Below are 23,201 nucleotides of genomic sequence, written 5' to 3' on the forward strand. Positions count from 1 at the left end.
GCATTCTGGCTTAACATTTCCTCATTCCTCCCAGGCTGTGCATCCCATCCCCTTTTCTGCAGGTCTGCCAAAATGCCTGCAGCCTTTCCCTGGGGATAATTTCCCAGCCCTTCTCTCTGGGGTTTAAGCTGCCAGTCACTGTACCTCCCAAGTGTTGTATCACCTTTCCTTAGGTGCTGGCTTCCTGCCATATGATCATGCTGGGGCTTAGGCACCCTCTGTGACCTGGAACCTCCGTGAGTGGTTTGGCTTCTCTCATCAGAGTCAGCTGTGTCCTTCCCCCCACCCCAACTGACTTTGCCTATAAAGCAAACTCCCGGGTCTGACTCAACCCCTCTCCAAATTGGTCTCAGGTTTCTCCCTGACTTGGGGAAAGGAGTGATAGGGGAAATTAGTGATTTTCAGAGCCTTCCCTAAGTGGCTCTTCAGCTGTGCTGGGACCTGCCTTGGCTTGCATTCTCTTGGCTGAGCCAGCTGTCCCGGCTCCAGGCCGGGTTTTACAGAGCCCTGTGCTGCATTCTGGGGAGTTTTAGCAGTAGTTTTCACTGTGACAGGAGCTTACCTGTCACATACCCCCCTACTTAAACCCCTATCGGTCCTTTCTTTCTTTAAACTCTTAGAGGACTTTTCCCCTAAACGAGACGGAACTCTTTGGGTTATGGGTTTCTTCACCACCCCTTCTCTCTCCTCTGAGGAGCCCCAGCCCTGCTCCCCCCGAGCAGTGTCTGTATTTATCTCTTCCTCTCGCAGTTCAGGAATCATCACTCACTCACATATTAATTGAGCTATACAATCTCCTTCCTTTATTTCATATTCTTTTTCCCCTATATTCATTACCAAAATCTTAAGGGTTCCCCGATAATCCGGGTCGACCACTCCAGCCCCTATGTGTATGCCATGCCGGAGGGCCAAACCTGATCTTGGCGCAATGCGCCCATAACATTCCCCTGGTAGGGCTATCACTAAACCAGTATCCACGACCTTCCTGCCCCCTTTTGGCACCTTTATCTCTTGGATACTACTTAAGTCCCAGCCCACGGACCCTGGCGTCACGCGGACTGGCAGTTTAGCCTTGGGAGATAGCCGCATAACCTTTAAAATGGGCTTCTCCTTGTCCGGTGTAACCCTTGCCCAGGGGACCTCTTTGATCTCCTTATTCAGGCCTACCTCTTCAGGATTTGTTAGTGGACTCTTCCCGCCCTGACTACACCCCGGGCATTCCTTACACCAGGCCGCTACCTCTTGGGCTAGTCCGGGCCAATAGAATTTCGTTTGGATCCCTTTAATGGTCGGGTCTTGGGTCAAATGCTCCTTACCTAGGTCCCTATGGATGGACCAAAATATTTGTTTTCTAAAGCTGGCCGGTATTACTAAGCACCTTTGAGCTTTTCGGATCTTAGGATTCCATCCCCTCTTATAGAGGAGTCCTCCTACCACCTGGAACGCACAAGCCCCCCTCCCAGCATCTTCCCATTGCTCTATAGCCAAATTTAACGAAGGATCTTTTCTTTGTTCCCGGCCTAGAGTAGGGAATCGTTGGGCCACCTCGTAAGGCACCCAGGGTCTCCAAGATAAGTGACTTTCCCCACCTTTGCCTTGAGAGCAAGATCCTTTGTCCGCTCGCCTCTCTGCTCGGCTCTTAACTCTCTTCTGGGACGCTTCTTCTAGGACATCATCTTCCAGGAGGAAGATCTGAACTAACTTCTCCTCCTGCACTGGGGAAGCCTTCACCCCTCGCATGCCAAAGCATTCCCAGAAGTAGGGCCATTCCCGTCCCAGGATTATGTCATATGGGGGCCTAGGCATCAGGGCCATTTTCAGAGCATCCTCCCTCCCTTGATACTCTACCGAGACTTTCCTCATTTCATAGGGTAAGGAGGTCCCATGCATGCATTGTATCTCAAATTGGCCCTGGGGTCTATCAATTTCCTGACCCCGAGCACTTAAGACCCTCCGCCACACCTTCTGGGCCAGGATGGACTGATCGGCCCCGGAGTCTAATAGGGCTACTACCAGGATTCCCTCTATTTTTATCTTGACCATGCATTCTTTCTGGGGACCCAGTACCGAGAACCCAACCTTGTTTGTCAGGTTCCTCTTGACCGGGCATTGTAGTCTCCAATGTCCCGGCTTACCACAGGAAAAACACTTACTAGCAAGAGGAACCCTGCCCCGTCCCTGGTACATTCCCCCGGATCTCCTGAAACATCTTTCAAGGCCTTGTTTCAAGGCTCCAGGGCGCTCATTCAGGGCCAAACGGGTTACCTGTAACTGGCTCCGATAGTGGTCTGGGCTATACCCTAAATAATCCAGCAAAGTTTGCTTTAATATTGGATAATTAGCTGCTTGTTCAGCGCTCAAAGTCTGATAAGCCTCTAAGGCTCTGCCTCCTAAACAGGGAATCAGTCTTACAGACCATTGGTCCACTGGCCAATGGGAAGCCATGGCCACTCTTTCAAAACCAACAAGATAGTCTTGTATGTCATCATCTACATTTAATTTATGCAGTCTTATCGGCTCCCCAAAAGGAGCGCCTACCGGCCCGACGACGCCACCAACGCTGCCGGCCACCGGCATTGCAGGCCTCTGTGCCAGGTTGTTTATGGCCTGTATCTGGGCTGACATCTGCTGCAAAAGTTCAGTATGCCGCGTTTGCTGTGCCTGGTGGTCCGCTTTCCAGAGATCCGCCTGCGACTGCAGCATCTCTTGGAAACGCTGTTGAAGTTTGTGCATCTCCCCTTCCAGTCCAGTCAGGAACTTAGATGCCTCCATCCTGGGAACACAAACAAGAGAGAACAGGAACCCAAGTGAGGACTTTCACGGCTAGGGTTTTCCCCTTACTAGCCCTGAGCCTCTGGTCCCCTTACCCACCAATCCACATCAGATACCCCCTAAGCACCTTTACCTCAGGGACTGATGTGTCTCAGCCTTGGGATATTAGGGCCTCCCTAGCCATTCCTCCGACCAGGAACTCAGGAACCTTGAACCGCTCCTCTGGACTCCGCTCCACTCCTCAACAGACTGTGTCCTCCGGATGCCTTAATGCTGCCTTGTACTCCCCCAAGATACCACACCTCACCGGATGCTGCTCCTTCTTCCTGCTTTGCCTCTGGGTATTTGTAATAGAGGTCTGCACGGGAACGGGGATCGCGGGGATCCCGCGGGTCCCGCGGGGATCCCGCGGGTTCCCCCCCTGGCCCACGGGACTCCCACGGGGACGCCCCCTGGCCCACGGGACTCCCACGGGGATGCCCCCTGACCCACGGGACTCCCACGGGGACGCCCCCTTGCCCACGGGACTCCCACGGGGATGAAAACAACCTACCTAAATTCTGGCGATGCAAGCATGCAGCTTACAAGTCTGGCGTCGCGTCGGGAAATAGCCATGTTGAGCAGTGAGCTCAGCACGTACACAGATGAAAGCCTTGCTTGCTGATTGGTCCGGTGGCCCCGCCCCACCGTGCCGCCGGACCAATCAGCAAGCAAGGCTTTCATCTGTGTACGTGCTGAGCTCACTGCTCAGCATGGCTATTTCCCGACGCGGGCATTAGGCTGTTTTTTGTCATTTCGGGTGGGGGATGGCAGCGGCAGCAGCAGCCTGAAAAAGAAATCATCCTGGCCGGGTTCGGTGTCATGCTCCGGAGCTTCTACAGCCTTCCTATCTCCCTCTCCCTTCTACCTGCGGCTCTCTTCGGCAACTCAGCAGCAGCTTCTGACGTCGGGGCCTACCCTCTGCGAGTCCCGCTTGTTTCAACTTCCTTTTTCCACAAAGGTGGGACTCGTAGAGGGAAGGCCTCGATGTCGGCAGCTTGTCTTGATCACCGCTGCTGACGAGTTGCTGAAGAGAGCCGCGGAGCAGGGGGGTGTTGCCAGGTGCAGGTAGAAGGGAGAGGGCCAGATGCAGGACTCGTGGGTGAGGGAGGAGAAGAGAGAGGGGAGAGAAACAAAAGGAAATATTTCATACTGGGCTGGGCCGGAGTGGAGAGAGGGTGGAAAGATTCTGGCTACAGGGTGCATTAACAAAGGAAAAGGGGGGAAAGCTGAAAATGGAGATAGTGACACAAAGAAGAGAAAGGGTAAGCAGGACCTTCTGAATAAGGATAGAGATACAGAGGGGACATGAAGAGGAGGTGAAATAGAGACATAGAAGTAATGCTGAAAAAGTGTGTGTGGGGGGGGGAGATAAAGACATTGAAAGGGCAAATGGTGAATATGGGGTAAAGACAAGGACAGAGACAAATGAAGATTCTGAAAAAGTGGTGAGATACGGATATAGGTGAGATGGACACAAAGAAGGGTGATGCTGGAAAATAGGTGGAATGGTAATTCTGACAGACACAGAAGGGAAATGCTGGATCAAGGAGAGATGGGGCTCAGGCTGGATGGAATGAGGAGAAATGCCTTGTTGGCCCGGAACTTCCTCTCCTACGTCAGAATTGACGTCAGGGAGCGGAATGCTGGTCAGCGCGACGCTTCTGCAGGGAAAGCTTGGGACGGCGGTGGCTTAGGGGCTATTCTCCGATGGCTGTGGCAGCAAACCGAGTGGCTTGGGGGAGGGCACGGAGAAAGAAAGAAAGGGGGCAGACAGAGAGACAGAAAGAAGGGGGAACAGGGAGACAGAAAGAAAAAGTTGGGGGAGAGAATGAGGTCTGGAGGAGAGGAAACATACAGGAGGCTGAAAGAAAGGAAGAAAGATTGGATGCACAGTCAGAAGAAGAAAGTGCAACCAGAGACTCATGAAATCACCAAACAGCAAAGGTAGGAAAAATGATTTTATTTTCAATTTAGTGATCAAAATGTGTCTGTTTTGAGAATTTATATCTGCTGTCTATATTTTGCACTATGGCTCCCTTTTACTAAACCGCAATATTGTTTTTTAGCGCAGGGAGCCTATGAGCATTGAGAGCAGCGCGAGGCATTCAGCGTAACTCCCTGTGCTAAAACCTACTATTGTGGTTTAGTAAAAAGGGAGGGGGTGTATTTGTCTATTTTTGTATTTTGTTACCGAGGTGACATTGCATAGAGTCATCTGCCTTGGGAAATGTATATGGCAGATATCTTTATTTTGTGTTCAAAAGAAAAGGAAATGCATTTCTGGTTTTATTTCTACAGTGTTGAAGTACTTGTTGGCCCTTGCTGTGACTGGTGGGGATCCCCAAGCACCGCCAGCAGAGGACCTCCTCTAGAGATGGTCAGAACTCCCCTCCACCAAGCGCAGCAGTCGCTGGCAGCATCCATGAGCCACTGAGGTGCCAGCATCTGTGACTCAGGGACGCTACTGCTGCCTGCCAAGCTTGGCAAAAGGGACCCCAGGCCAACTGCAAAGGAAGTCCTCAGCTGACAGTTTGTGGGTTCTCATCAGCTGAGTATTTATATTTTATATTTACATTAGAGGTTCTGGTAGAAACCCATTTACAAAGTATGTATTCTTCCCAATTAATATTTCCAAATTAATAGTCTCTTTGCTTATTTGTAAATGGGTCTCTACCAGAGCCTTTAATTCAGTAGCATAATTAAATAAAATAACTATTTCTGAAGTTTATAGGGAAGGATGGTGACGGAGGGGATTCCTCGCGGGGACGGGTGGGGACGGAGGGGATTCCTCGCGGGGACGGGTGGGGACGGAGGGGATTCCTCGCGGGGACGGGTGGGGACGGAGGGATTCCTCACGGGGACGGGTGGGGACGGAGGGATTCCTCACGGGGACGGGTGGGGATGGGTGGGATTTTGGCGGGGACGGGTGGGGACGGGTGGGATTTCTGTCCCCGCGCAACTCTCTAATTTGTAATCCACACGGCTCCAATAAAGTCAGGTTAAGACAAATATGGCTTTCAAAAAAAAAAAAAAAACCACTCGAATCGCTCCAAAATTCCAATTCCCAAAATACTGTATTGCCAGCCTTTGAACACAGTACTTTCTGGCACTAGTCTTCACCCCAAAGGTCAGCTGCTTGCTTTGCAACAAAAAAACCAAAGTTCGTGTTTGTTTGATTTTTTTCTTCTTTGTTTGTTTTTTTTTTTTCCAAGTCTTTGGGCGTACTTCCTCCACTAACCTGTGGGCGGTGCAATCCCACCACTGCCACCAACTTCTTGTGGCCGGGCCCGTCCCCGAGTAGGTGGGAAACTCAGGCTCGGACCACAAGCAAGAATTTTAGGACGCCTTTTATATGGTTGTGAAAGGAAGACCCGGATACCGGATTCCTTGAAAAACAGTACCAGGTTTATTAGTGTCCCAAAGTAAAAAGAAAAGAAAACAAAACAAAACATTCACATTGGTTTGTTAGAGTCCTTTGAGTGCATCCTGCACGCTACTATATCACAGTCCAGGTGAGTCTTAGGGGTTTTTACTAAGGAGCTGGATTGCCCCTCCTTATCAAAAGAAAAATACTATAAATTCAAAATATTGCATCAGTTCAATGCCTTCATCGGCTCATATCCCCACTGGGATTTACTGGTCTCTTTGGACCCCAACAACTTCTGGCTTTATAGCTGAGCACGGCTTGTGTCAACCCTTTTCACCTCTCAGCTCTCTTTATCTTCAGATAAGCTTTTCTCACCTAATTAGCTCTGCCAGCAATGCTCTGGCTTCCGGGTGAAACAAAGAAACAATTGGAGAACTTTCTTCATGAGATTAGCTGAGGACTTTCACATACTGTATACCCCCAGGTCCATGTCCTCTTCACTTACATTATCACTTGGGACACTGCACATTTCCCATTCACCCTCATGGGCATTCTGGCTTAGCATTTCCTCATTCCTCCCAGGCTGTGCATCCCATCCCCCTTTCTGCAGGTCTGCCAAAATGCCTGCAGCCTTTCCCTGGGGATAATTTCCCAGCCCTTCTCTCTGGGGTTTAAGCTGCCAGTCACTGTACCTCCCAAGTGTTGTATCACCTTTCCTTAGGTGCTGGCTTCCTGCCATACGATCATGCTGGGGCTTAGGCACCCTCTGTGACCTGGAACTTCCGTGAGTGGTTTGGCTTCTCTCATCAGAGTCAGCTGTGTCCTTCCCCCCCACCCCAACTGACTTTGCCTATAAGGCAAACTCCCGGGTCTGACTCCACTCCTCTCCAAATTGGTCTCAGGTTTCTCCCTGACTTGGGGAAAGGAGTGATAGGGGAAATTAGTGATTTTCAGAGCCTTCCCTAACTGGCTCTTCAGCTGTGCTGGGACCTGCCTTGGCTTGCATTCTCTTGGCTGAGCCAGCTGTACTGGCTCCAGGCCGGGTTTTACAGAGCCCTGTGCTGCTTTCTGGGGAGTTTTAGCAGTAGTTTTCACTGTGACAGGAGCTTCCCTGTCACAATATACAGTAGTTACTTTTTTGTGAAGAGAGAAACATAAAAAAAACACACACTTAAGGACAGGGGGCTACAGAGACAGATTAAAAGAGACAGACACCAAAACAAAGAAAGACAGACAGACATACAGCGGCCAAGGAGAGAGAGAAAGACAGACAGACACACAAATCTATTCTAGCACCCATTAATATAACTGGCTTAAAGACTAGTATTCTTTAAGTTGCATGTATCACTAGGCAAAGTGCCCATGATGCAGTCATACTGTTGTTGTTAGGTGCCATCGATTCATGTTTCGACTCCTAGTGACTTGTTGGATCTAAAAAGAAATTGGTTTGTGCTCGTCTGGAAAGGTCCTCCAGCATTGTTCCCATGGTTGTTTTTCAGCATGTCTATCCATCTGATTGCAAGTCAGTCTCTTCACCTGGTTCCTTCAATCTTCCCAAAGATGATGTCCTTCTCCAGTAATCTCTCTCTTCTGATGGTGTGACCAAAATAAGACAGTCGTAAATTCATCATTTGGGCTTTGAGTGACCTAGCCAGTTTGATCTCTTCAAGAATCGATTTGTTAGTTCTTCTGACGGTCCACGGGACGCCTAAAATCCTTCTCCAGCTCCAAAGCTCAAATGAGTCAATCTTTCTTTCTTGTTTCCTTAGTGTCCAGCTTTCACATCCATAACTGACCACTGAGAAAATGAGTGTGTGGACAAGCCTGATTCCTTGTTTGGAGTGTTACCTCCTTGCCTTTGAATAATTTGTCAAGAGTCTTCATTGAAGAGTGACCAAGTGTTATTCTGCAGAATTTTTCCTCCCTGCTGGTTGCTTCTTTGTTTACAAAAGAATCCAAGAGATTGAAATCCTCTACAGCTTCTATTCTATCACCTTCAAGTTGAAAATCTTCATCATATTCCCGTGTTCATGATCTTCTTCTCGTTTATGTTCAGTCTAATCCCGGTTTAGACTTTTCTCAGTAGATAACAGCATGTCTTCTTTGCTGCTGGAGATGAGCGTTGTATCATCTGCCTAGCACAGGTTGTTTATATTTCGGTCATATTACATCCACATTAATGCTCCCATGCAGTTGTGCCCAAAGGGACTTAAGCACATGTTTTATAGAATAGTGCTTATGCATGTAACTGCCAATTATTGGCACAATTCAGGCATGTAAATGCAATTATTCTATAAATATGTGTGTGTGTGTTATTGATGCCTAACTTTAGGCACACCTTAGAGAATTGTCCTTGAAGATTTTATTCATTTTTCAGACAACATTTCTAACTCTCTAAAAAGCTTGATTTTCAGAAAGAACACATCACACTCACCAGAGAGCATAAGCCTATAAAAAATTAATTTGGAAGCTTTTTTAAAAATGTAACATGCTTGAGGATTAGGTCGAGAGTGATATAACACCTACAGAAAAGTTGTAAATAAAAGTGAGAAAAAAGTAGAAGACAGAAAAGAACAGGGGAATATTGCTGGCTGCTATCTTTTCAATTATTATCACCTTTGGCATTGCTGAAAGCAGTTTTGAGAAATTCTTTCACTGACAAACTTTTAAGGCTTTTTTTTTTGTTGTTTGCTGTCTTAATTCTGTTCCAGATTTGTACTGAACTATAACTATAGAAATAGATATTGAAAAATAAGAATTAAGTACAATATAAAGATGCAGAAAACCATAAGTTTCAGAAGCAAAATTTTAAAGACAGGTTATACTTTTGGCTTTTTATCATAGTACCTCCAGGAATAATATGAAAGATGAATCAAACTGTGAGCCAGTCTGACATGAACATTTTCCAGTCCATAGGCATACTATGAATAGAAAAATTGAGAACTAGGTTTGCAGCTAATGAGCATTGCTTACTACACTTGGATGAGCTACATGAGATTTAAAATGTTTGCACTAAGTTAGTACTCAAAACTTGTTGCTATGGGAATGACGCCCATCCCCGTAGGATTCACTTCCATCCCTGTCCAATCCCCACAGGTTCTATCCCTGTCTCTGCCCCATCCCTGCAAGCTCTGTCCTCATCTGCACAAGCCTCAAACACTTGATTTTAAAGTGTTCAAGGCTTGTGTAGATCAGTGTTTCTCAACTCGGTCCTGGAATATCCCCTTGCCAGTCAGGTTTTCAGGATATCCACAATGAATATGCATGAAAGAAATTTGCATATAATGGAGGTAGTGCATGCAAATCAAGTTTATGCATATTCAATGTGGATATCCTGAGGGTACTCCAGGACCAAGTTGAGAAACACTGGTGTAGATGAAAACAGAGCTTGCAGGGATTTGGCAGAGACAGGGACAGAACCCACAGGTCAGGACAGATAGGGAGATAAATCCTGTGAAGACAGGGTCAAATTTGTCCCCATGTTGTTCTCTAAATGACTGCTAGAGTTCTGTAACATATGTGACCTCCCAGAAGAAAGCCTCTGTTACAGCACAGAAGGCAGGAGAGTTGTATATATAGAAAGTTGTATATATATAGAGTTTAAGTTGGTGGAATCATAGGCCCTTCTCCCAGTGCATTCTGGGATGTGCTGGCAGTGGCCTATAATTCTGATTGGCCAGATCCCCCTAGGCTCCCCTAGCCTGGGGGGGGGGGGGGGGGGCTGTCCACCGGCGGCATGAGTTTCTTGGAAATGGGAGAGAATAGGTATCTCTCCTGTTTCTGGGGGGGTGGGGGGTGTTGGTTGACAGCGGGAGAGATTGAACATCTCTCCTGCTGTTTTTTGTGTTTTTGTGTGTGTGTGTGTGTGTGGGGGGGGGGTTCTTTATTTGTTTTTTCTGCACATGTGCCTATCCCTATTACCAGTGATGAGCACATGCAAATTTAACGAATCTTTGCTTCTGTCTGCCGACCTCATGTGCATGCGTGATTTTTTGAGAATCTCTCACTTTTTTCAATTCGCTATAAAAATGGCTGCGTTAGCAGACCTTCACTTTTTAAGGCAGGTATTTGAAAATCCTGGCCTCAGAGATGATTTTCAGATTGGTTAGCATGATTTATCCAGGTAGAAACTCCTCCTTCATGCATAAGTGCTGCTGAATATCAGCGACATCATTTTTATAACACAACTGAACATACACAGTACTATATAATTCTGATAAGTATTTTTTATTCAGTTTTCTATACCTTGCTCTCAGGGGAGCTCAAAATGGTTTACTTGGACTTATTCAGGTTCTCAATAATTTTTCCATTTTTCCTGGTGGGCTCACAATCTATTTAAGGCAATGGGGGGATTAAGTGACTTGACCAGGGTCACAAGGAGCAGTGTGGGTTTGAACCCACAATCTCAGGGTGCTGAAGCTGTAGCTTTAACCACTGTGCCATACAGGTACAATATATTCATGCCCCCAAAAGCTTACAATGTAAGTAGATAACCTTGTAGAATGATGGAGAGAGAATTATTTTCTTTTTTTCCCCTGCATTTAACACACACAGGAAAAAAAAAAACCCTAAAAAGAGAAAAGCTGGAAACAAGCTGAAGAATGTTAACTTGGGTGTCAGATAATGGGGCTGGTTTTAGTTGGACTCAATTGACCTGTTGCTTGGTAACATGATGATTTACAGACATGACTGAATTGGATCACTAATGTACTATGACCCCTCTTATGCTACATTGTTTAAAGAGTCCTTTTGTTGGAGCTTGAAAATGTAAGATCCAACTAGTGCAGGGGTAGGCAATTCCGGTCCTTGAGAGCCGGAGCCAGGTCAGGTTTTCAGGATATCCACAATGAATATTTATGAGATGGATTTGCATGCACTGCCTCCTTGAGATGCAAATCTATCTCATGCACATTTATTGTGGATATCCTGAAAACCTGACCTGGCTCTGGCTCTCGAGGACCGGAATTGCCTACCCCTGAACTAGTGATGAATGCCAAGCACTCTTAACTGTATCCTTGAGGTATCAAAGAAAAGTATTTTAAAAAAGCATTGGGTTATTGGAGATGAAACAAAGGAAAGAAAGAATGAAGACTGAAGAACAAAGAAAAGAAGAGATTTCTGCATGAAGATTCAGCATTCTTCCTGCTCTTGAACAATTAGGGGCTGTCTCAGTTCAAGTGTCAAAGCAGAAATGAACATTTTTTACGTAATTCAGAAGAAATTCACATTTTGAACAAAGCTACTGTCTTAATTGTAGTTAAATAATTGCTGAGTAATTCTTGTTAGAAGATTTTTTTTAAAAGGTTGAATAACAATAACAGCCTTCTCTATATTTTTTTCTATTATTCATTGCTTCATTATTATAATTACCCACATATAACCTGAAGCAACATGAGAGAAAGCTACTTGCCCAAAGTCACAAAGGAAGTAATTTTGTAAACATTTTTCATACATAAAGGCCAGATTCTGTAAATTCACTTCTTCCTAGCATTGCGAAGTGAATTTTAATGAGACTTCATTACCCACTGTTTGAGGTGGTATAGCAGAGCAATGTCGGTTCCCTGAAGCAGTACCGAAACGTGGCACGTCGGAACCAGTTAACCTGAAGTTAAGTTTTACCATCTTAAATAATTTTTTCAAAATACAGAGCGCATAGCCAATTTGGCAATTGCAAGTTTAACATTCACCATTGTTACTGTTCTGACACTGTATTGAGCAATGCGATGATTGGGTGGTGAGGCGGTTACATCTGCCTTCATGTCTCTGAGCATTTGTTTTCAACAGCAGTCGATGGACATTTGCTTCTAACTCACCGTAAAGGAATACAGAGTGACTTCTTTGCATTATTTGTCATATTTAATTTTGAGTCACTCAACATATGTATTTTGGTTGAGTCATCAGCCCCCCGTCTTGTATTTTTGACTGCGATAAGTATAGCGGCCATGGCCCCAAGCCCCCCCTCCCCGAAGATCATGGCAGGAGGATGCTCAATCCCTCCTGCTCGAAGACGACCCCCACCCCTCTGACGATTGTGGAGGTAGGAGGGAGCCCAACCCCTCTTGCCCAAAGATGACTCCCACCCCCGATTTTGTTGGGGATAAGACTTCTGGGCTGGCGGCATGCAATCACTCTACTCACCTGGCCCTTCCCAGCGATTCGTTCCGTGCCGGCTCCCCGCTTGTCTCTCGACCCGCTGCTGAGCCAGGAGTCCTCCCCCGCCACTGCTGCTTCATTGATGTGTCCTCACAGTGGCAGTATCTGGAGGTAATTAAATCCGGCGGGCAGGCAGGCTTGGAGGGGGGAGGGGGCAGAAGAGGACAAAGGTGAGATTTTCACCATCTAAAATTAAAACATGGCCAAGACTTAACTCCTTATCTTTGCTCCTAAACCTGCCTCTCTTCTTCCTCCTTTCTCTATTTCAGTGGATAACACACTCATCCTCCCTGTCTCATCAGCTCACAACCTCGGGAGTCATCTTTGACTCGTCTGTTTCCTTCTCTTCTTATACAATGTCTTTCTATACAATGTCATTAAAATCCTAAATTTCCTTTCTGATCATGCTGCCAAGACCCTCAGCCACACTCTCATCACCTCTCGCCTAGATTATTGCAACTTGCTTCTCGTAGGTCTTCCACTTAGCCATCTTTCTCCCCTTCAATCTGTTCAGAATTCTGCTGCATGCCTCGTATTCCGCCAGTGCCATTATACTCATGTTACCCCTCCCTTTAAGTCGCTTCATTGGCTCCTTCTCCACTTCTGCATATAGTTCAAACTCCTGTGTCTGACCTTCTAGTGCAGGGGTCTCAAAGTCCCTCCTTGACGGCAGCAATCCAGACGGGTTTTCAGGATTTCCCCAATAAATATGCATGAGATCTATGTGCATGCTCTGCTTTCAATGCATATTCATTGGGGAAATCCTGAAAACCCAACTGGATTGCGACCCTCAAGGAGGGACTTTGAGATCCCTGTTCTAGTGTATTCACTCTGCAGCTCCTCAATATCTCTCCTTTCTTATTTCTTCTTATACTCCACCCCGGGAACTCCATTCATCGGGCAAGTCTCTCTTGTCTGTACCCCTCTCCTCTTTTGCCAACTTCTGACTTCGTCCCTTCTGCCTTGCTGCACCATATGCCTGGAAGAACAAGCTGCATTTTAGTCCTAACCCTACCAACTTGTAAAGCATCATATTTATTTATCATTCCTCTGTGGTCCTCTACCCTCTCTACCCCTTCATCCCTTTGTATTTCCCTACATGAGCAGCTTATATTGATTCACCATTTTGTCTACTGTGTCTGTCATAATTAGATTGTAAGTTCTTCCAAGCAGGAATTTTCTCTTGCATGTTTAATGTACAGCGCTGTGTGTGTCTGGTAGTAGTAATAGTAAAGTAGGTAAGATTTCAGAGCTCTCTAGCTATTCAGCATAATAAAAGCCAGTTTGTCTTTGGTAGCAATTACCAGTGGAGTGTTAATTACACAGACAGTGCATAATGAGAGTCTGATTCTCTTTGAAGGATCTAGGAAGCAAATTCTCTGGAGATATGAGGTCAGATAGGTGTCAACTTGTAGACTGCTTATTCTGTCTATAATTTGTGCTTTTAAATCTTGAAACAAGGTGAAATAGTTTTTAAAGACCAGGATCCAATATCTTAACAAGGCACTTCTGTCTGTTGGAGACATAAATCAAATGACTGTATTTCACTCCTGTGAAATGATCTGGAAATTTTAATTCAGAGGGAGATTCAGCAGGATATCAGAAATTTAGAAAAAATATAGAACATAGAAACATAGAAAAATGACGACAGATAAGGGCCATATAGCCCATCAAGTCTGCCCACACTATTTACCCACCCTCTTAGGTCTTCTGACTTCTTAAGTATAATTGTAATTATACTGTCACTCTACTGACCCGCTCATTCAAGTCCTAGCGACCCTATCCTTGGCATGACCTCGTAGGGATCCCACATGGGTATCCCATTTGTTCTTGAAGTCTGGGATGCTGCGTGCCTCGACCACCTGCACTGGAAGCTTGTTCCAATGCTCGATCACTCTCTCCGTGAAGAAGTACTTCCTGACGTCTCCACGAAACTTCCCTCCCCTGAGTTTGAGTGGATGTCCTCTTGTGGTCGAGGATCCCCTGAGAAGAAAGATATCGTCTTCCACCTCGACCCGTCCTGTGATGTACTTAAATGTCTCAATCATGTCTCCCCTCTCCCTACGCTCTTCAAGAGTGTAGAGCTGCAATTTGCTCAGTCTTTCCTCGTACGGGAGACCCTTTAGCCCCGAGACCATCCTGGTGGCCATCCGCTGAACCGACTCAATTCTGAGCACATCCTTACGGTAATGTGGCCTCCAGAATTACACACAGTACTCCAGATGAGGTCTCACCATGGCTCTATACAATGGCATCATGACTTCAGGTTTCCTGTTGACGAAGCTTCTCTTGATACAACCTATCATCTGCCGTGCTTTAGATGAAGCCTTCTCCACTTGAGTGGCTGCTTTCATGTCAGCACTGATGATTACTCCCAAGTCTCGTTCTGCCGTAGTTCTGGTTAAAGTTTCTCCATTCAAGGTGTAAGTTTTGCAAGGATTTCCGTTACCGAGATGCATGACCTTACATTTCTTGGCGTTAAAGCCCAGCTGCCATATCAAGGACCTATTTTCTAAAGTACGCAGGTCTTGCTCCATAGCATCCTGTAGATTATAGCCGTTTACTATATTGCATAGTTTGGCGTCATCAGCGAATAAGGTTACTTTGCCTTGAAGCCCTTGAGTCAGATCCCCAATGAATATGTTGAAGAGGAGTGGGCCCAGGACCGAATCCTGTGGCACTCCGCTAGTCACCTCCGACATTTTAGAGAGGGTACCGTTAACTACCACCCTCTGAAGTCTGCCATTAAGCCAATCTTTAACCCATGCAGCTAGAGTCTCTCCTAATCCCATCGATTTCATCTTGTTCAGCAGCCTGCGGTGTGGGACGCTGTCGAACGCTTTGCTGAAGTCCAGGTACACGACATCCAAGGACTCTCCTGAGTCCAGTCTTCTTGTTACCCAGTCAAAGAAGTTGATTAGATTTGACTGGCATGACCTACCCTTGGTGAATCCATGTTGGTTGGGATCCCGGAGATTTCCCTCATTCAGGATCGTATCTAATTTATACTTAATTAGTGTTTCCATGAGTTTACACACTATTGAGGTGAGGCTTACCGGTCTATAGTTTGCAGCCTCAGCCTTGCAGCCCTTTTTATGTAGAGGAACGACGTTGGCTGTTTTCCAGTCTAACGGAACTTTCCCCGTACTTAGTGAGAGATTGAAGAGCACTGCCAACGGTTCTGCCAGAACGTCTCTCAATTCTCTGAGCACTCTTGGGTGTAAATTGTCCGGTCCCATGGCCTTGTTTACCTTTAGCCTTGCCAGTTCGTTGTAAATGTCCCCAGGTGTGAACTCAAAATTCTGAAATGGGTCATCCACGTCTTGTTTTATCATCAACTGTGGTCCGTGTCCCAGTGCTTCTGAGCAGGATAATTGCACACATGCGTACTTATAGCTTTCTAGGGTTGTAAAATGAAAATGGAAAAAAAATAATGATGCAAAATATTTTCATAAAATCCAAAATCTTATTTTTTATTAGATATCAATATTAGATCATAAGAGTACACAATTAATTTTATTAGCAAATCAATTGAGTATCTTTTGCATCAGAGAATTATTACAGAAGCCAAACGCTGGCATTTCTCCTAACAATTCCAAAGTTTTTTTACCAGTTACATGTCCATATATAACTTTTGGTTTAGTGACATCATCAAGTTTGACGACCAATAACATTTCTATGGGTGGTCTCAAAGGTTAGACAAAGAAACATTCCTCCATGTTTAAAAGTTATACAAAGTTTTCAGAAAATTACTTTTGATTTCTGAATTAACATTATAACATCCAAGAGAATCTATAATTATTAACATGGTGCTGAGAAATTCTCAGCCGTAAAGGAAAACACTCTTCCTAAGCTGACAGATTCAAATTGCATGGCCTTACACAGAAATCTTACTCTGGAGGAAGGGGGGGTTTAAATCCCCCTCTCCTCTTCCTGAAGCGTGGGCTTCCAATGCCCCCCTTCTCCCTATTCTTGAGACTGACTCTAATTACTTCCAGATGTTGTGCTCAGGACTTTTCCTTAGTGTTTCTTCTTATAAACCATTTATATCACCACATATCACATTCATGGGCCCCAAACATTCATAATTTCATTCATATCTTGGCCATTCATACTTCATACATTTTATATCTCAGTTTGGAATATGGAGTCTAATATGCTTTTCCTAACTGGCCTAAGCACATCTGTTATCAATTAGAACCACGAGGCTAAAGGCGGGAAGCTGAACAAAGAACAGAAACTATTCACTGGCACAAGATGGTGGCCGACGACAGGACAGTTATAGTACACACACAAAGAACCTAAACTGGACTCCATGTAATCATGTAATCATGATTTCCACCATGATTTAGCTCAACAGCAAAGTACACAAGAAAACACCATTCTTTTCCTTATATTAATCTTTAGTGTGTTTTTTCTTCTGGCCTTAGCTACATTATATTTAAATGTTTTATCCACCTGTTTTTCGTACACTTCTATTTGGGCGCGGTCCTTAACTAACACAGATGTTTGTCTAACTAGAATTACCCAGAATCATACGAAAAACTGGCGCTACAAAAATACTGCACTATCATGCTTCTGACATCCATTTCAATATCGTCCCATAAACAGCACGCTGGCCACGAGCCACGAGCCACGACTCAGTCCCCTCTTGGATATTACTGAATTTATGAAGTAATATTCAGAATTGAGCTCGTGGTCTTATCTGTGGCGCTGGGGTTTACTCTGGGCACGGTTCTTCTTATGGATCAGTGTGTGTCTGTGCAAGTATATTCTTTTAAATGCCAATTAGATAGCAAAAGCCAGAAAAATGTACTACCTAGGCCTGCAACGGTAGGTGCCTAGAAGATCTTACCCAAAGCTTATTTGAATTCTCTAGTGAGAATGCAAGCAAATCCCATCCACTATTCTAGATAAAACCCATCCAAGTGTACATTTATGTAAGTTGCTGTCTAAACCATATCATATAGGAAACTTACCATTCCAGTGGTAGTTAGACAGTGTCTGTTCTAGGTGCAAGTACAGTCCTAGAGCAGAGACGTCTGTTGTTTTATTCATAGAGGTATTCATGAAACTCCAGTACTTTTAAAGTTTAAAAGTCAGAAAATTTAGAGAAAGTATAGCTAAAGAAAAATAGAACCCTAGATTTCCCTAAGATAAAAAGAACCTCAGTATTATCTAACTTAATTAGTCCCTATGCTCAAAAGTGTTATGTTATAAAATCTTGGAATTATATCAATAAAGTGTAAAATAATGCACAGTGTTAAGAAAACCCAAATATATGCTTAATATGGAAATGTACTCATGTGCAGATAATGCATGCACATCAGATATAAGTTTTCTTTTTCTGTGTGTGTTGCAGGAACTCATTTCTCAAATTTAAATTAAAATCATTAAAAGGACTGATGATATCAGCTGTTAAACCCAATTAAACAATATTGTGGCACTGTGTAACAGCTTAGAAGCTGCCACTGTGTATGGAAATACAGTCATATGAAATAAAATTTAAAATATAGGATAAACAAAATATTTTCTGAGAACAATGCATGAAGACAATGATAAAGAAAATACAGTTATTAATACAATATCATAATAAGCCTATTGAATTATGCAAAAGCATAATTAAAGTTCAGAAATCTAATTCAAATGAAGTGATTTAAAGTAACATGGTTTAAGATAAAGTCTGTTTTTTTTGTTCAAAATTTTTTATGAGTCCAGAAATGTCTTTTGCAAATAGTTTTAGCAACTTGTAAGGTCGGAGTCTCTAAATTAATTTCAGTGAAATTTAAATCATGGCTTTAAAAAGTTCATGCTGCAACATTTTCATAATTCAAGCTTGGCTTTTCTGTAACTATGGAACTGCTTTTTCTTTACACCCGTACTGGTACAACTGAAAGGTAAGCACAGCTCATTAGTTGAAGACAAAGGAACACTGAAATTCCCGCCGAAAATTCAGCTTCGGAATTTTTCTCTGTGTTCTCCACAGCTCTAGTGGTGGAATGTGGTACTGCTGATCAGTGTAAATCCTGGAAGGAAAGCACATGGTCATTAACAAAAAGAACAAAGAAAAAAACACATGAAACGTTTTCCCCTCTGCAAACAGTACTAATTCTTGTATTGCAGAGTCACAGTCTCTGTGTTGAATTGTTGAAAAGATTCAAAGAAGGTTCTTAACTGAAACACAAAACATACAGATTAAATAGACTTTTTTCATCAATCCAAATTCTTTATTAGGTTCCTATCCTAAAGAGCTTACTTGTAAAAATTAAGCAAAATTTCAATTCCGAATTCATCCACTTACATAAAAATTTATTATAATTGTTCTTTTCCATTAACCAAGTTAGCAAGCCCTTTGTTTCACATTTATTTCGATTTTCAAAAAAAAATATAGGTACTTAACCTCTACTTTTGTTAATCTTTTTATTTTAAACTTCCCAATTTAATTTTAAAATGCATTTAAATTTAATTACTCCCTAATCATACATTCCGGACAATGCACAAGTTTAAAAATACTTTATAAACCATGCAGGGGCACAAAAATTCATATTCAAAACTAATTTGAACCCTGAGATAAAAATATAAAGGCAGGGATTTTATTTTTCCCTTATGCACACTTGCCTGCTTTTAAGCATGGTATCTACCCTTTAAAATCAAACTTTTTCTTTTCAGAAAAGTATTCTTTTACTGTAACAGAGATCCTGCTTTCACATACCTTACCTTCAAACAAATGTGCTGTATAAACCAGCAGGCACTCTTACAACTGCCAGAACACGTAATTATCTGGCTTAACTCTCGTTAAATCACTCATTTCCTATAACAAATCCACTTCACTCAGGATCTAACTCTAGCTCCTTCTGGCTTGACAAAATTCTTTGTCTCACATCACATTCCTTATTCTAACATACTTTGCATTCAATTTCCAGCTTTGAAACCAGCTAGACTTTTAAACGATCTAGCTATTCAAACTTTCTTTTCCTTTTCACTTATGGCAAAATCCACCTTGTTTAAATATCACATTCTAATTCCTTCTGACCCTACATTTCTTTTCTTGCAACACTCTTATAACCCTTTTAAAAAATAAAGGAACAAGGGAAAAATTCAAGCTACATAACGTCTTTTTTTTTTTTTTCTAGAATGCATCTTGTACAGAGCCCTTAGGCTACAAACAGCTTCTGAAACTCTACCAAAGTACCTCCATTGTTCTTAACACCGCAGGGATCATTCAGCTATGTAAACTCTGCTCTCCCAATACACTGCAAACCTTTTTGAACTTAAATCAACATATTCAACTTACGCAAACTTTCTTGTTTTCCCGACATCAAAAACAAATTGAATTACATTCTCGTGCCTTACTAAACTAAATTAAAAATTCACAGTAAACTTTTCATTGCAAACAGAACTATTTAAAGAAATTCCGTGTTTGAACACAGCATGCATTTCTCTATCATACGGCTGGTAAAATTTAATCAGAGACATTCTTAATTTAATTGCAAGCTACTACATTTTAAATTCCACAATTCGCTAGCTAACATTTAAACAGAATTTCAAGATCGATACCTGTGTTAAAAAAAATCCAGACAAAGAAATCTCCATGCTGTGGAATTTTCCTCCCCCTCCTCTTTCCTCTTTCCTCCCCCTTTCCCCTCTGCCTGATAGTGAACAAAGGAGAAACTCAAAAAAGCCCGCCTTCCAGCTCACGTGATAGCTCTGTGGAAGGCATAGAGGGAGGAAAAAGGTGGGGGTGAAAATCCCCCATTTGCAGCCCGCTCTTTCAAACAAAGGAACAGCATAGAGCGAGAGGACTTCTTGTAAGATGCCATTAACTTTATTTTTCTTTTTCCAGAGACAAGAGAAAAAGTTAGGGCAGAGCAAAAAAGACAGAGAGAGACAGAAACTGGAGTTTAGAAAGACAAAGCTGAGAAACACAATTTCTTTTTTCTTTTCAAAGTAGCAATACAACAGCTTTATTTCAGATAGGCACTGAAAATGCACTGAGGGAGACAAAGAAGGAGGGGGTGCCCTCAGCCCGTTTTTTCAAACAAAGAGACGGGACAGTGAGGGAACCTTTTCAAAGTCAGATTAAAACAGACAGTTTTCATTTTCACAGAGAGAAAGAGTTAGTTCAGAGACAAAGCTTAGACACACAGCAGGAAAATATATATTTTTTCTCTTCAAACTCAGTAACCTCTATTTTCTCAGCATTTTTAGTATAATTCAAACAAGCAAAAACTTGCCGGCTTTCTCACTTGCAACCTTTCTGGATTCTTAGCCCTATTAATTTGAGCCAGTTCCACAACTATGTCATTCTTTTCTCAGTTTTTTCCTTTCTCTTGTTCCTCTTTAACCTCATAAATATCCATTCCTACTTTAAATTTGTGTGCAATCACCCTGTTCATATCTTTATGATCAGGATATAACATACGCAAACACTTCAAAACAAACACTTTAAGAAACAAACCCCAGGAGGTATTTACAAAACACACTGTAACAGGACAGCTGTAAACCCCGAGAGAAAAAGAAACAGAGAGAAAGAAAGAAGAATCTGGCCAGAGAAAGACAGCAGAAATAAAGTCATAAAGCAAAACGAAGATACAATTTTTCTCTATACCCCCAAATCTTAACAAACTAAACATATAATACAATATCCCCAAACACTATGCCTATATACAAAGCATTAATTCCTAAAATATAAATTAGCTTCAAAATAAAAGGGCCCCCCAGTCTGTTAAGCAAAGAACAGACATACCTTATGTTGCACTTCCAAAAGAAACCCAAAGGTTCAAAAAATGAAACCTAGAAATGCAAAGTACGCTCCAGTCCCATCTGGGGTGCCATTTGAGCAGGATAATTGCACACATGCGTACTTATAGCTTTCTAGGGTTGTAAAATGAAAATGGAAAAAAAATAATGATGCAAAATATTTTCATAAAATCCAAAATCTTATTTTTTTATTAGATATCAATATTAGATCATAAGAGTACACAATTAATTTTATTAGCAAATCAATTGAGTATCTTTTGCATCAGAGAATTATTACAGAAGCCAAACGCTGGCATTTCTCCTAACAATTCCAAAGTTTTTTACCAGTTACATGTCCATATATAACTTTTGGTTTAGTGACATCATCAAGTTTGACGACCAATAACATTTCTATGGGTGGTCTCAAAGTTTAGACAAAGAAACATTCCTCCATGTTTAAAAGTTATACAAAGTTTTCAGAAAATTACTTTTGATTTCTGAATTAACATTATAACATCCAAGAGAATCTATAATAATTAACATGGTGCTGAGAAATTCTCAGCCATAAAGGAAAACACTCTTCCTAAGCTGACAGATTCAAATTGCATGGCCTTACACAGAAATCTTACTCTGGAGGAAGGGGGGTTTAAATCCCCCTCTCCTCTTCCTGAAGCGTGGGCTTCCAATGCCCCCCTTCCCCTTATTCTTGAGACTGACTCTAATTACTTCCAGATGTTGTGCTCAGGACTTTTCCTTAGTGTTTCTTCTTATAAACCATTTATATCACCACATATCACATTCATGGGCCCCAAACATTCATAATTTCATTCATATCTTGGCCATTCATACTTCATACATTTTATATCTCAGTTTGGAATATGGAGTCTAATATGCTTTTCCTAACTGGCCTAAGCACATCTGTTATCAATTAGAACCACGAGGCTAAAGGCGGGAAGCTGAACAAAGAACAGAAACTATTCACTGGCACAAGATGGTGGCCGACGACAGGACAGTTATAGTACACACACAAAGAACCTAAACTGGACTCCATGTAATCATGTAATCATGATTTCCACCATGATTTAGCTCAACAGCAAAGTACACAAGAAAACACCATTCTTTTCCTTATATTAATCTTTAGTGTGTTTTTTCTTCTGGCCTTAGCTACATTATATTTAAATGTTTTATCCACCTGTTTTTCGTACACTTCTATTTGGGCGCGGTCCTTAACTAACACAGATGTTTGTCTAACTAGAATTACCCAGAATCATACGAAAAACTGGCGCTACAAAAATACTGCACTATCATGCTTCTGACATCCATTTCAATATCGTCCCATAAACAGCACGCTGGCCACGAGCCACGAGCCACGAGCCACGACTCACTTCGCAGGTGAAGACTGAGCAGAAATATTCATTTAGTAGTTCTGCTTTTTCTGAATCCGCCACCGTGTAGTTTCCGTCCGGTTGTCTAAGGCGTACTATACCGTCTGTGTTCCTTTTCCTATCGCTGATATACCTAAAGAAGGATTTGTCCCCTTTTTTAATGTTCTTTGCCAGAGTTTCTTCCACTCGAAGTTTGGCCTCCCTAACTGCTGTTTTGACCATTGCAGATCTGGTCTTATATTCTACTTTATTTTCTCTTCTCTGCGTACGTTTGTAGTAAAGAAATGCTTTTTTCTTCTTCTTAATGAGGTGCGAGATCTCTTCAGTGAACCATTGGGGTTTGTTGTTTCTTTGTCGTTTATCTACTGATTTTATGTAGCGATTAGTTGCTTCGTGTATGGATGATTTCAGGTACGACCACATAGTTTCCACATTGCCGGTCTCTGCTTGGTCCTGCAGCTTCTGATGGACGAAATCGCCCATGTGTGCGAAGTCGGTGCCCCGGAATTGGAGCACCTTTGTTTTTGTAATTGATTTAGGGGATCCTTTCCCAAGGTTGAACCATACCATGTTATGGTCGCTGGAGGCTAGCGTATCTCCTACCGAGACCTCTGAGACGCTTTCCCCGTTGGTGAGTACTAGGTCTAGGATTGCCTGGGCTCTAGTGGGTTCCGTTACCATCTGTCTGAGATGTACTCCTTTTATGGAGGTCAAAAGCCTCCTGCTGCTGCTGGTTGTTGCTG

This window comes from Geotrypetes seraphini, chromosome 1, assembly GCF_902459505.1.
Source record: "Geotrypetes seraphini chromosome 1, aGeoSer1.1, whole genome shotgun sequence".
In the NCBI taxonomy this organism is placed as follows: Eukaryota; Metazoa; Chordata; class Amphibia; order Gymnophiona; family Dermophiidae; genus Geotrypetes; species Geotrypetes seraphini.